The sequence below is a fragment of the Acartia tonsa genome, chromosome 15, assembly GCF_053477335.1.
Source record: "Acartia tonsa isolate MP-2025a chromosome 15, ASM5347733v1, whole genome shotgun sequence".
Taxonomy (NCBI): domain Eukaryota; kingdom Metazoa; phylum Arthropoda; class Copepoda; order Calanoida; family Acartiidae; genus Acartia; species Acartia tonsa.
The window spans coordinates 27868570-27884004 of NC_137274.1; the positions used below are offsets into that span (position 1 = coordinate 27868570).

General features: G+C 31.4%; 1 long non-coding RNA gene across 2 annotated transcripts; it reads left to right on the plus strand.

The window, feature by feature from the left end:
• The first annotated feature begins 1375 nt into the window (after positions 1–1375).
• Positions 1376–3520, plus strand: LOC145307143 (uncharacterized). 2 transcript variants are annotated; one of them, XR_013875313.1, is made up of 2 exons: positions 1376–3235; positions 3402–3520. It is a non-coding gene; the product is annotated as an uncharacterized LOC145307143 (long non-coding RNA). The 2 variants fall into 2 exon arrangements; XR_013875312.1 differs by having other exon boundaries at positions 3419–3520.
• Positions 3521–15435: the final 11915 nt, after the last annotated feature.

The following is a 15435-nucleotide window of genomic DNA, read 5'->3' on the forward strand; positions in this document are numbered from 1 at the left end:
TCTCTTTCTCTCTCTCTCCCTCTATTTCTCTGCAAGCGCACCCCATCCCTCTCAGGAAAAATATTTAATCAGCAAAGCGACTTTAATTTGGCGGCTGGCTTGTGGCTGTTTGGCAGCTGTAAAGACCTGTTTTTATGCAAGAGGAGCTAATTTTTACACATTTATTCAATTCATACTAGTAAAATAATAAGATTATTTTTAGGTATAACAAAATAATGATGAAAAAGTTTTATAATTTTTAATTTTATGAATTTTTAAGTTATTACCTAACATTTTTACTAAACCTATATTTTTTCTAATTTATATATTATTATTAATTTATAATTAACCAACCACTTTACCATATTTTTATACATTTTAATTTTATATACCTAACCAAATATATATATGTATATGTGCTTAAAAAATTATTGTGGGGGGGGGGGTGTTATCCGCCCCCTCCCCCTTTGCTTAGTATTTTGTAGGGGTGTTTAAAACATTAAGAATTGGGGGGCAATAAGTTTTTAAAGCTATTGTAATACCCCCCCCCTCCCCTTTTTAATTAACAAATAGCAAATAGATAGTTTTCTTAAGATATTAGAATCATGTAATGTAAAAGAAAAATGCGAATTTTTTTTAAAATGAATAACATAGAAGTCTTAAAGAATAATAATTTTTACATTCTGATAATATATATTTATTATAAACATGTGGTTTGGGGTAATACATTTTACCCAATGGCCGCTATGATTAAAAAAAACTTGGAGCTACTGCAGTTCACGGTAAAATATTTCTGGTAACGAATATCTATGAATTTTAAGGCTGCTAGCTGCCAAACGGCTGAACGTACACATGTCATGCCCGCACACCATGTTAAGCGGCATTAGAAGGCGGCCAACAAATAATCTGAAATAGCAAAGATCCAATGATGCACAGGGAAAGCTTCACTGAAGAAAAACTAGTAAAATAAGTCTTTTTCGCGCATTTATGTACACTGCGAATTAACTGTGTTAGGCTTTTTCTTGTCGGTTATAATTCTGTCCGAGTAAAATCTATACTTTCCACCGTTTAGCCGTTAGAAGATTTTAAAATTGACAGACTTTTGGAGATATTCGTAACCAGGAATATTTTACCATGAACTGCACGTGACCTAAAAACTTAATAGAATATTAACTAAGTCTACTAACAACCAAAGTTTATTGTATAAAAATATTAATTTTAATTTTATGCTTTTAGTTATATTTTGTAAAATATTATATATAAAAAAAAACTGTAAGGATTTTATTTTTATATTCAGCAATTTCATTTTAAAAAAAGTTTAATCCTAAGATTACTTTTTTTTGTACTTTAATATTATTAGGTATTTAACTTTTTAGAAATATTTCATATATGAAAATATATTTTTTTGTTTGGTTTTGATAATTGACTTTAAATACGAAAATAAAGATTTATTATTTTTGTCAGCCACGTTTAAGCCTCAGTAAAATCATCATATTATAACCTTAAAATTCAGCTGGATGTCTAAACCTTTTTCTGAACAGACAATCCATCTTTTCAGAATTTTTTTTTGCTTGCACGCAAGCGGATTTAAATTTGAGGCTTATGCGCAGCTGCCGAGCACTGATTGTAAATATTTCCTTATCTTTTCAATGTTTTTCAGTTCATAGATTTTTCTTTGCAAATTGGAAGATTTTTTTCTTAAAAAAATCAGCCACGGCTTACAAACTGTTTAAAAATCGGGATGAAAATTCATGTATAGTATGAATGAAGGACGTCCAAGCTTTTTATGTTGAGGGAAGTAAAATGATGGGTTTCAAATGTTTGAGGGTTTCAAAGGTTTGATAGGGGGGGTAATCTAATGTATTTTATAAAACTTTAAGGGGGTAAAATGAAGGGTTGATGAGGGGGGTTAACACCCCTTTACCCCCCCCCCCTTGGACGTAACATGCATAAATTATAGAAACAAAGCAAAATCTAAAATACCAATATAACAAATACCTATTTAATATTTAATTTTCGTATCCGCAGTCAATTGTCTCTATAAAAGTATTGCCATGTTTATTTAGAAGAAAGGGGGGGGGGGTGAAAGATTTGTAACTTTTTGGAAGAAAATATACCAAAAACCGCCATTTATTGGGGATAATAGTAAAAAACGGCGGTTTTTGGTGCATTTCTTTGCATAAATTGCACATCCCTCCCCCACCAATTACCTATTACCTACTTGATTATTTGTATTTTTATTAGGGTTGGACCGGATACTTTTTTGGCCGGATACCGGATATCCGGCTGATTTTAAATGCCGGAAATCCGGCTGGATATTGAAAATGACCAAATATCCTGATATCCGGCATTATAAATATGCCGGATATCTGGAAACTAAAATTGGCCGGATATCCGGCCCAACTCTAATTTTTATTCGTTAAAAAATGAGCTTTTACCCCTCTTTTATACCAAATTAATTCTACTAACAAACCAAAATTCAGGACTTGGTAGACGCCCCCCAAAAAAACCGCCGCAATTTGTATAGATAATTTGGCGGTTTGTCGGCGGTTTTATGGGCGGCTGTCTAGCCCTGCCAAATATACTATTATGTACTAATGTATTAATTATATGAAATTAGTAGTATTAAACAATTATTAAAACTATTGAAAAAAATTGGATAGTTCTATGAAGGCAGCTTTAAAGGTTGCTTACGGCAAAACGGCTAGCGGCACTTAACTAGTTTATAAAAATAAATATGTCTTAACTTTTCTACCAATAATATTAATCTGCATAGTGGGTTGATATATTGTTTATTATAATTGGGGGGTGTTAATAATAGGTCTTTAAAGGGATAAGACAATGGATATTGATATTGATCCCCAATGATAATAAACATAATATCCCCTTCCCTGATATTAATCTAACTCTAATAATGTGTTAAATTTATCTATAAAAACTGCCGTTTGACCGTAAGCAGCTTTTAAAGTTTTTAAAAATAGTTATTTAACGCATCGTTTTATAGTCAGCTTGCCGCGGATATTAAAATGAAAGATTATAATTAGTTTTGTTTGCTATGAGGGACCGAAGGCTAATAAAACTGGTGTTAATTTTATAGATTTTATTTTAATATTCGTGGAAAATTGTCAGTAGTAATACGATGCTATATACATGATTTTTCAGTATGGCTGACCGAACCGGTTCTAATCCAGCGGATTCGAAGCCATACTGGAAAAATAGATAAATTCCAACTGGATCCAAATTATTAGTTATTGGGGTATAGTCCCTTTCGTGGCAACGCCTCTTGAGGGGCGTTTCGTCGTATTTTTAAAAGTAGCTTTTCCCCTTATTCTAGCCACTGCGGGGCCAATTGCCTAACCCTGCAGGGCAATTACCTAACCTATCAAAAGCTACTGTGAAAATACAACAAATCGCCCCTGAAGAGGCGTTGCCAGGAAAGGGACCTGTACCCAATGAATTATTGAAATTGTCATTCTAAGAATGTTTTGTGTAGGAAATCCTTTTTTATACTAAGTAAATAATAATAATAATAATAATTGTATTAGTTTTTTTTAGTAGCAAAATTACTCTATATTTTGAATTGTCCATATGTCCGTTTTACTTGGCTCCCATAAAAGATAGATAGCTGAAACTTCTTGTCAATATTTCCCATATTATGGAGCATAATTAAGCATAAACAATCATAGCAGTCAGACTGCTTTTAAGCAGATTTTTAGGCGCTTTTACTTTTTAACTGATTTTTTCGACTCCTATAAAAGATAGACGGTTGAAAGTTCTTGTCAATATTGCTTTTATTATGGAGCATAATTAAGTATAAAACGTCCATAGCGGTCAGACTGCTTTTAAGCAGCTTTTTGGCCAAATTTTTAGAACTGATTTTTGTGGCTTCTACAAAATATATATGATTAAAGCTTTTTGGTAATATTGTTATAATTAAGTATAAAACTCCGTAGCGGTCAGACTGTTTTTAAGCCGCAACAACGTTTTAAAACTGATTTTTTTCGGCGGCTGAAACATCTTGCCATGATATAGTAATTAAATTACTCTTTAAGTTCGAAATGTCGGTTTGTATGTCCTTCTGAGGGAGTGGGGGGGGGGGGGGGTCTTTGGAACCACTTGATGAACCGTACAGACTTTTAAACTTAAAATAATTTTTTGTTGAGATAAAATATTTTCGATTAAACTATCAGAAAATTTTCAGTTGTTCTATGCAGATTGGATTTTAACAAGGATGACAACATCTGAAGCTCTGAAATGGAAGGACAAATAAACATTAACACTTGTAGAGTAGCAGAACTGAATATACTGAATATTAATGCATATGTCTATACAAAATTATAAGTAAATTTGATGCAAAACTGATCAAATACATGTTACTGTTTAAGGACATACCTACGTTTTTAGGACTTGATTATAGAGATACTTCGCTTATAACACTATACCTTGTTGTAATAGGAATCAGTATTCAAAAACTCAGTTGAATAGGATGATTTAAATATTGAAAAAAATTTTGTCAAAAAAGTAAAAAATTAGCTTGTTTTAAATGGTATTTTCTGGTAACAATTATAGAGTTGCTGCGCTTTCTAAGTCGTACCTAACTGTTAAAGGAATCAGCATGCAAAGTTTGAAATCAATAGGACAACTCTAACCTGTTTGAATTAAAGAAAAGAGCTAACTGTAACAGACGGACGGACCGACCCTAATTATAGAAAAGCCTCGCTCTTAAAAAGGCATAAGTTTCGTGAAAAATTATCTTGTTTTATGAAATAAATTTCATAGACAATGTTTGACTTTTTAACCCCTACAGATCGGGCCCCAATTCCCACCTTAATAGATCGGGGGGGGGGGGGGGGGTGATATTGACCCCCCCTCTATCTCGGCTTCTGTTACAGATAAAGACGTAAAATTTTTTTCTGGTGGTTCATGTGTATATTTAGAGAAAATTACTTTTTCTAGTCATAGCGGTCAGGCCGCTCCTTAGCCGCTTTTTAGCGGCCAGCCGCTAAATTTTAAAACGGCTGTAGAGCGGCCAATTTTGCAGCTAGGATAACCAAATTTTAGGACGAACTTTTTCTGATCATCGCCGAAAAACGGCAAATAACGGAAACCGCCATCTTCGGCGGTTACGGCAGTAAAACGGTGGTTGGCGGCGCCAATTAATATTTTATCTGTTTATTGTTGCTCGAGGATTTACCAAAAAAATTTATAGGTCTCTAGCTGTAATAGAAGCCACGATATTCATGATATGTGTCTGTAGTAAGAGCCGGACAAAAATCGGTCATAAAGTCAGTCAGGGTGCGGCGGTCAAACGGTCATAACACCTCTTTTCACATAAGGTCATTGATATCTCAGTATTGACCAAAAAATTTTTAGGTTTCTACCTTATACAATGTAGAAATTAAGATTTATTTAGAATTTTTTTAAATTTTGGTGCTACCCAACCAACTTTGACCGGACACCACAACCGACAAAGACCAGATATCCTAATAAAATCAACTCTTGCCGACGTATAATTACTAAACTTAAAAAGTCATGAAGTCACAACTCTCTATCTTACCTACAAAAAAAATGACATTGAAAAAATAGAGTGGGGGGGGGGTCAATATGACCCCCCTCCCCCGATCTGTAAGGGTTAATAAGATATTTTTAAAATACTTTTCTATACTTAGGGTCCGTCCGTAACAGTTGGATCTTTTTGTTAGAATTGTCTTATCAATTTCAAACTTTGTATGATGATTACTAGACCTGTTACTCAAAATACACTTCTAATTATTTAAATTTAATTCTTCTGCTGACCTAAAAGTTACTTTGCCAGAAAGTTCCTACATCAATTTAAAAAAAGGAGTTTTAAATTTTTGTATAAAAAAATTATCCTACTCATCTGATTTATGGAATAATGATTCCTTGAACATCTTGGTACAAGCAAGGCATCTCTATAATCAAATCCTAAAAATGAAAGTATGCTGTAGACTGTACTCTGTATTTTCACAATTTTGCAACAAATTTATGTACAATTTTGTTAAGACACTTAAATTATTATACTGATTATTAAGGTTTAACACTCTACAAAAGTTAGTGTTCGATTAAGAGCTTCGCTTTTATGGATGTTGACATCCCTGTTAAATTTAATTTCTATAGTATGTGTATCCTTAATAAAGTAACAGGATGTTTGTGTGTCTGTGTGTTTGTACCGAAGGATCTAGCTGAACCGATTGGGTTCTCCTTAACAGGGTAGCTTCTCATAGGTCCTGGGAAGGTTTATACCTATTTGGGGAAGGGTATCACCATCCTCCCAAGAGAAATAAAAAAAATCGAAATTGTTTTTACGTTTCTCGATTTTACTAAGAAATTCATAACTTTTTTAATAATTATATATAATACAGAAAATCTTATTAAAAATGTTTGAAATCAGCTTGTTTTAAATGTTTTAAAAGAAAACACCTAAAAAAGAGATGGATAATCACTCATTTTTATGACGTCACATGGCTGATTTTTGAGACACTTTGTTATGCTACTACCGATGTAACTTTAAGTTTGAATCAAAATGTCATAAAAAATGTAATTTAGTGGTTTTTGTTTTAGAAAATATATAGCATAAATCTTCCTAACTGTTCATGAATATGAGTTTGAATGAATGTATTCCCTCGACGAAGACCAAAATACAAAACATTTGCACCTCTTTTGACGTCATATTCTCCATCTCTTTTTTAGGGGTTTTCTTTCCCACTTCTCCTCTCATCTTCCTCATTATATGACGTCACAGGAACAAAAGTAACACTAAAGTTATGTATTTTGGTCTTCGTCACTCCCTCTACTCTTTCATAATAGCAGTAGGTACAACTTTTAATGTCTTTAGTTATGACGCTAACATTTTCTGTAACTTTATTTGAATTATGAAAGGAAATAGATTTCTTATCAATTTAGAAATATTTTTGATTTTTCAGGGAGGGAGGAGACATTGGACTTTAATTTATATTGGTACCCAAAGTTGTAGAAAATTTGTTTCAACTTTTATGGATTTTTTTTTTGGGGGGGGGGGGGTGAAGAAATTCAAATGTTTTTCCTCCTACAAAAAAAAGTTTTTACCCAAAATAAAATACCTCAAAATCCTTGAAATTTGGATTAGGTTTTACAATAATTTTATCTATACAACTTTTGTATACATTGTCTTACAAAAAGATTTATCCTACGCCAGTAATAAATAAGTTTAACTTGTTAGAATAGTTCTATCAATTCTAAATCAAACATGATGATTCATGTAACAGTTTAAAAACCTGTTTATAGGCTAAAGCATTTTACGGCTCAAATGTTTTTAAAAAACAAAGCTTTTATAATATTTGTGTTGGTCCATCCGTCTGTATTGGATAGGTTATTTCATTATTTAGATATGTTAAAATTGTCCTATTGATTTCAAACTTTGCATGATGATTCCTATAACAGTTTGGCACGATTTATAGACAAAATGATTCCTAGGACAACAAGGTACAATAATAAACACAAAGCATCTTTATAATCATATTCTATAAAATTAGATTATTTCCTTTCAAATTATCCTGTGTTTACGAAATTTTTCTAAAAAAACAAATCATATACGATTTTGTTTTAACTTATAAATTACAAAATTTTCTGTTTATCAAGTTCTGACACTCTACAAGAGTTATGGTGTGTTTGTCCTTTATTTTGAATTTAGAACTTTGCTTTTTTGGATGTTGTATATATTCTGTGTATAAAAAATGTAATAAGTAAAGATGTACTACATATATGTACTAGCGGCTTCGCCCCTAGCCTCTAGGGGCTTTGCCCCAAGAGGTATAATTACATCTTCTATTACTTACCCAGCAGATCGGATCGCAAATTTTTGCACCTACCCAGTAGGAAAACATTTTCTCGATTAAATAACGAATTCGCAAAATTCGTAAAAAAAAAGAAAAAAACGATTGAATAACGAATTTGCAAAATTCGTAAAAAAAAAAAAAAAATGGGGGGAGGATTTTTTTTTTGGGGGGGGGGAAGGGAAAGGGGGTGTCCCACCCCCCAAGAAAATAGCTTAAAACCACCGCAGGACCAATAGGTATATACCCTGAAGAGTAGAATCCGATCGGTTCAGTGGTTACTGAGATCTTAAGCTTCAGACGGACGGACGGACAGACAGACATCAAGCTACTTTGTATTATAGATAACCAAGGCAACTATCTAACCCTTGTCTTGGGGACACTGTTTGTCTGCTAGTAGCTTTGTTAATGTTAAGGTTTATGACGCTATTGGTTGATATTCATTGACCCAATTGAATGTCTGTACAGGGTCCATGGGGTGAGGTCATATAATAGTTATTCAACCCTTCTATTCTAATCTTGAACCCACCAGGGTAATTAATGTTTTTTGTCTGCCCATTAAGATATTGCTAATGACCTTATCTTATATGTTTTTCAGTATTTAGATGCTTTACGTAGATCATGAGCAGGTTCTATTACTTTTTTTATCTTCAAGGGTTTTTTATCATATCTTATGAAAAAGTTTTCCAAAAATTATAGAATTTTAGATGATTCTATTCCTAAAAGAATCCAAGTAAATAGTATTTACTTAAAAGAATTTCAAATTTCCCTGTACCGTTATAGATTTTTTAAAAATCCGCTAAGAAAAATCCATGTATCACTGGAATTGGATGGTAGAAAAAAGGTTTTGACTAATAACAATAATATGTGCCTAATTTTACAAATTTTCATTCTTTTGTAATTTTTGCCGGAAAATGCGGAATTTTTGAAGTTTTTGCCGTTTCCGAGGTTTTGACAGGCATTTTTGGTAGAAAGGAGTTGTTTTATCAAGATCACAATAAAGTTCCTATAGTTAGGCTATTTAATTTACTAAATTTCATTAAAAGTAAATCTTTTTTGTACATATAACTAATTTTCATTCAGATGAATTTAAATTGTTAGAACAAGAAAATAAGTGAACATAATATAAATATTTTTGATAACATAAGTATATAAATGACGTCCAATTAAAAATCTGTGTTTGTGATTTTTTTTTTCAAATTAATTTCTTTTGCTTTTTTCTGCATTGTAAAAGAGTTCCATATCAGTCCAGTGGTTAGCAGGATCCTTCAGTACAAACAGACATTCCGTTACTTTTCTATAAAGATATTTTTGTTTCAAATTAATAATTCAATAATTTTGGAAAAAATTTTCAAAAACTTTTTGTAAAAATCTTTGAATTTTATTTTTATAAAAAATTTGAAATAAGAGGGGTTAGTGTTTCGTTTATTTGTTAATTATTTAGGATAGTTTAGGTTAGGTTATATTAGGAACTGGTTAGCCCTATAGGGATTTAGCACCACCAGAATTGGCCTAGCAAGGTTAGGTCCCCTCGCATGCGTGAGACACAGAACCACATTTGGTACTTTCTTATGCCTAACCTATGCGGGGGTAGGGAGCTATAAAATATGTTCTTTTAAATTTGCAATAATATTTAATGTTTTTTTTTATATACATACATTTTAATTAACTATTATAGCATTAAAAGTAAAAGATATTTCAGAATATATCGAAGAATTCAGTAAAATTATAATAGCAATCTAGATTCTCATACTGGAATAGACTAGGACAAACGAACATAAAATTGTTTAAAAACTGGACGTACGGACATTCTGGTAACGATTACATAGTTGTTACGTTTTCTAAAGCATACCTAACAACTACAGGAATCACCACATAAAGTTTAAAATCAATTTGACAATTTTAACATGCCTAAATTAACAAATAAAGCTATCCAGACAGAATTATAGAAAAGTTTCGCAAAGAAGTTGTATCAACTTTTTTTTTTATAGCTAGCCGGTCCTTTTAGTAAGTAGTAGATGTAAAATTTTTCATAGAATTCAGATATGCAATCGGTTTTTTTGTAGACCTCTTTTTTTTTAAGTAATTTAAGTTTAAAAAAAAAAAATTAAGTCGATTTTAAGGTACTAAAATGCAACAAAAAAAAGAAAGAAAATGGCCATTATGAACAAAAATAGTAAGATCTTTAATTTGACACCTTACTTTTTCAATTCTGTCAGGTAATTATTGAAAAAATCGATTATTTTAAACCCACAAGAATAAAAACTTTGAACTCAATTTTATCATTTCACAAGTAAAAAAATATGGGTTCATATATACCTTTAGAATCAGAAAAATATTACGAATCCATTGTAAGCAAAATTGAAAAAAAAAGTTTACAATATAAACTACAATAAAAGGAATTATATGAAAATATCATATTATATTGTACAGGCAACGTCTTAACTCTTCAATTGAGTATAAAAATGGGAAGGGGGTATAGAGGGGGTAAAGAGGGGGTAAAAAAGGGAAGACGATAGTGTTGCCAGAACAAAAAATACAATTGGCCATTTTTATATTTTTTTATTTTTTTACTTTTTTTCAATTTTGCTTACAATGGATTCGTAATATTTTTCTGATTCTAAAGGTATATATGAACCCATGTTTTTTATGTCTGTTTGAGAAAATATTTAGGTCTAAAGTTTTTATTAAACCGAGGTTAAAAAAATAGATTTTTTCAATAATTACTCAACAGAATTTTAAAAGTAAGGTGTCAAATTAAAGATCTTACTATTTTTGTTCTTACTGGCCATTTTCTTCTTTTATTTTGTTGCGTTTTAGTACCTTAAAACCGACTTAATTATTTTTTTAAAAAACTTAAATTACTTAAAAAATAAGAGGTCTACAAAAAAACCGATTGCATATCTGAATTCTATGAAAAATTTTACATCTACTACTTACTAAAAGAACCGGCTAGCTATAAAAAAAAAGTTGATACACCTTCTTTTACAGCTTTTTCCAAGAAAAAATATAGTTGGAATGCAGTTTATTCTATAGAATACACTATTAAATCTTTCTTGGGGTAGCTTGGATACTACTTATATTTATATTGGAATGGTATGTCTAAAAAAGAATTTCTAAAAATTGAATTTGAAATAATTTTTAATGAAAAATCACGCAACCTTTATCAAACTAAAATATTTACATAAGAATAGTAGGAGGTTTGTCTGTCTATCTTTTTTTATTGCCTTTTTTTAAATGAGGGGTGAGGGTTGATGCTACCCCCTTTTTTATCATAAATATTTTTAAAAATCTCAAGGAAATGATAATAAATGTACAAAAGCCCCCAAAACTAATAAACATAATTACCCCTTTTTTTATTGGTATAAAGTTTGGACACTGCCAGATAACCAACCTAGATTTAAAGTACCCGAAGTTCATAAACTAGCAAATAAGAGGAAGGAATTAAATGCTCCCACCAACCTCAAGACATACTAAAAAGTTGTTCATAATTAATAATCAGTAAATAATTTTTACCACTTTTTGTGACTTTTAAAATTGGCAATAACGATAGAAAACCGAAATACGAAACATGAAAGAAAGTAAAATAAGTGCATATGATAATTAAATATTGCTTGCTAGAATTTTTAAATTTTTGACTTAGAGACTTTTTAAACTTTAAAACTTTTCAAACATATCTACATGACATATTTAATGAAAATCTGTCACCGCTTTTCCACAGAGACAGTTGCGGCTGGTAGCTGCCAAGTATAGCTTCGGCCGCCAAAATTAATGTTTTGAGATTTCTAACACAAAATTTATATAAATATAAACATTTTCTGGAAAAATTGTTTTTTTAGCTTCAAAAATAAGAAAATTACAGCCGTTAAAGTAAAAAAAAAACACCTAAAAACAAAGGTTGTTGAATAAAAGGGTGAAGGAAGTGAAAATTGACTTTCATTCACTAATAGCCGGAAATTCATTATGCAACAAGGGACTTGCACAAAACCGGTTCTTAGCCGTAGTAAATGGTTATGTCTAGCATCGTAATATATCCAGTTTTCTATGAATATAAAAATATACAATCATAAGATTAAAACCAATTTTAAGCCCGTGCCTTCGGCATCTTGGAGCTAAAAAATGGTTTTAAACATAAAAATTTTATATCCGCCGAAAGTTGTTTATGATATGCTGCGAGAAAAGACTATTATAATTGAAGGTGTACATGAATGAAGAATGAAGGTGGAATGAAAAGGTGCTGGAAGGCCATCCTACTTTGTGCTCTTACCTGACAAGGAAACCTAGAGATCTAAAGGGATAAGATAACGGCCGATAAATTGATGTACATATCCAATGAAGATGCACAAAATTGCCTACTTTGTAGATTACAATTAGTGGTTGAAATGTTTGGGCACTCAACTTAATAGACAAAGCAATAAAAAATCAAGTTGTTAAGCCAACAAAAAAGTAATGCTATTATAAACTTTGGGAACTAGTGGAATATAATGAGCCCAATGTCCCCTCCCTCCCTGGCAATGTGTAATAAAACAAGGATGACAACATCCATAAAAGCGAAGCACTGAAACTGTAGACTTGTATAGTGTCAGAACTGAATAACCAGAATATAAAAGTATAAGAAATTGTAAGTAAATTTGTTGAAAAACTGCTTGATACAGGATAATGTTTATGGACATACATACATTTTTAGGACTTGATTATAGACTTACTTTGCTTAAAATGTTGTTCTTTGTTGTCCCATGAATCAATATACCAAAAATCAGATCAAACGGATAATTAGATCACAAAAAATTTGTGTTAAAAAAGTAGAAAAAATCAACATGTTTAAAATGGACGTACGAACATTCTGGTAATGATTATAAAGTTGCTATGCTTTCTAAATCGTACCTAACTACTAAAGGAATAATCATGCAAAGTTTGAAATCGATAGGACAATTCTAAATTAACGAATAAAAGCTATATATTTCGGATGGACGTACGGACCAACCCTAATTATAGAAAAGCTTTGCTTTTAGTAATTTTTTGATATCAACATTATGCATTACTATAGAGAATCTACTGTATAACTCACTTATACCACCTTGTTTAGAAATGTGAATACTCTAAAATCATGTATGTATTGTGCATATGTTTGTAGGTATATTTTGTAAGCCATGCTTGTTAATCTGGGAAACACATTTGTCCTAACTTTTTCATAAACTTTGAATAGTTTGAATTTATGCATTGTATTATAGACAGCTTCCCAGAGAGAGTAAAATGAAAAATCAAAAGATTATAATTCAAGGTTGGTAGACCAGAGGGGTTGAAGGCCCAGGGCAACAAAACTGGTGTTCATTTAATTAATCATCTGTCAGTCTGTCCGTAACGCTATGAGGGAAAATAGATTTACTCAGCTGCTATCAAAGCTAGACACTCTTTAAGTAGCAAGGTCAATTTGAGTATAGCAGTCCGACTGCTTTAGGTGGTTTTTAGCCGATTTTTAAAAGCAAAGCTTTTCTATATTTAGGGTATGTCCGTACTGTAGTACTGTTGTTGTAATTAGGTTTAATTATGAAAGCATGGCAACTCTACAATCGTACCAGAATGTATATTTTAAACAAATTGCTTTTTAACTTTTTTTGTTATATAATCATCCGATTTATCTGATTTTTAGATACTGACTCCTATTACAATAAGGTACAATATTATAAGCGAAGCATCACTTTAATTGAGTCCTAAAAATATCAGTATGTCCTTAAACATTATTTTCTAGTTAAGATGTATTGCAACAAATTTACGTATTATTTTGTGTGTTTATATTTTGTTTATTCAGTTTTGACAATCTACGAGAGGTAAAGTTTGCCTGTCATACCGTTTCAGAGCCATGCTTTTATTGATGTTGTCATCCTTGTTATTATTTATTAATTTCTAAATATATTGTTTTGTTACGCAACAAATGACATACAAATATTTTTTATTAAGGTTTTGTGATTTTTTTTATAATTCTGATATATTTTTGTCCTTTTTTTATGACCATTTAACATTTGATTTATTTATTAGCTTGTCAATTATCTTTTGGTGCTTTGCTACTTGAGTTATCATCCTTGATTTTTTTTATTATTCGTAGAAAATTGTTTACAAAGCAATATGATATGCGATTTTATGGTATGGCTTAGAACTGGTTCTTATCCAGCGGATATTAATTGGTTTCAAATCCATACTTGGATAAAGATTCCTGATACTACTAGGTATGATTCATATGTTAAATGTTGGCAGATTGGGGTTAAATACTATGGTTCTATTGGTACAACTAAGGGAATGTCCATCTAGACTTAATATATTTATTATCCAGAATTTATAAAGATACTTTTTTATTTTAATTATGATTATTTGTGTATAATAAATTTGATTATTGAAGGAAGTAAAATTCTTATCAATTAGAAATAATAATAGTTATTTCTTGCATCGTACTATAAACAGCTTTCCGCGGATATAGAATGTACAATTATAAGATTAAAACCAGTGCCTCCAAGGTGCCGGAGGCGCAGGCTAAAAAAACTGGTTTTAATCTTGTATATTTTATATTTGTAGAAAGCTGGATATATTACGATGCTAGACATAGTTTTTTATTATGGATGTGAACTGGTTCCTATCCACTGGATTCGAATGAATACGAGAAATTGTTAAAGTTTTTTCATTAAGGGAGGGAGGAGAAATTGGCCTTCAAAATACTTTGGGGCCCAAAACACTTAAGGCACTTCGTTTTATTAGCAGTGTCCAGAAGTGATAATTTTGTTTATCATTAAATTTATTGTGGATTGTCTTATCCCTTAAGATCCCTCGGGCAGCACTACTCTACTAATTCTGTAATATACAGGGACTTTAGGGATAAGACAATTCATGATAAATTCATACTCTCAACCCAAATGAAGATAAACAAAATTACTAGAAATTATTATATAGAAATTTTTGGTTGAAAAGTTTGAAGCAACCAATGAAAATTCAAAAAGTACTCAAATTTTTTTAATCAACGAAAAATAAAGTTTTGGGTACCAGTGTAGTTTCCTGTCCATTCCTTCTCCTCACTGTTAAAAAAACCAAATAGGTCCCCACAATATTTTTAATGGTAAAGCTACTCTCTAGTTTGATATGTCCGTCATTACAAAAAATCTATTATACTAAAAATCTATAATAAAAGAAATCTTAATGCTAGAAGTTCATGGCCGCAGAGCTCGGCCCCCTGGCCTGCCTATCCGCGGGAGCTTGGCCCCCTTGCCTATAACCCAACCTAACCTAACCTATATGTTTGAATGTTTAATGTACATTAACTTATTTTTAGTTTAGAATTTCGTGGATTTTACAAAAAGTGGTTGGTAGATTTTTTTAAAAATTTTTAATATTTTTTTTTACAATATTTAGGTTAGGTTAGGTTATGGGCAAGGGGGCCGAGCGCCCGCGGCTAGGCAGGCCAGGAGGCCGAGCGCTGCGGCCATGTATTCCTACAAAAATTCCAACATAGTTATATTTTTGTTATTGTCGCGGTTTTGTATCCACTCCTAATTTACTAGGTCTCATAAAATAAAAATAATAATCTAATAAAAGATGACCTACCCCACCCCCCCCCCCCCCCCTAAAAAAAAAAAGATTT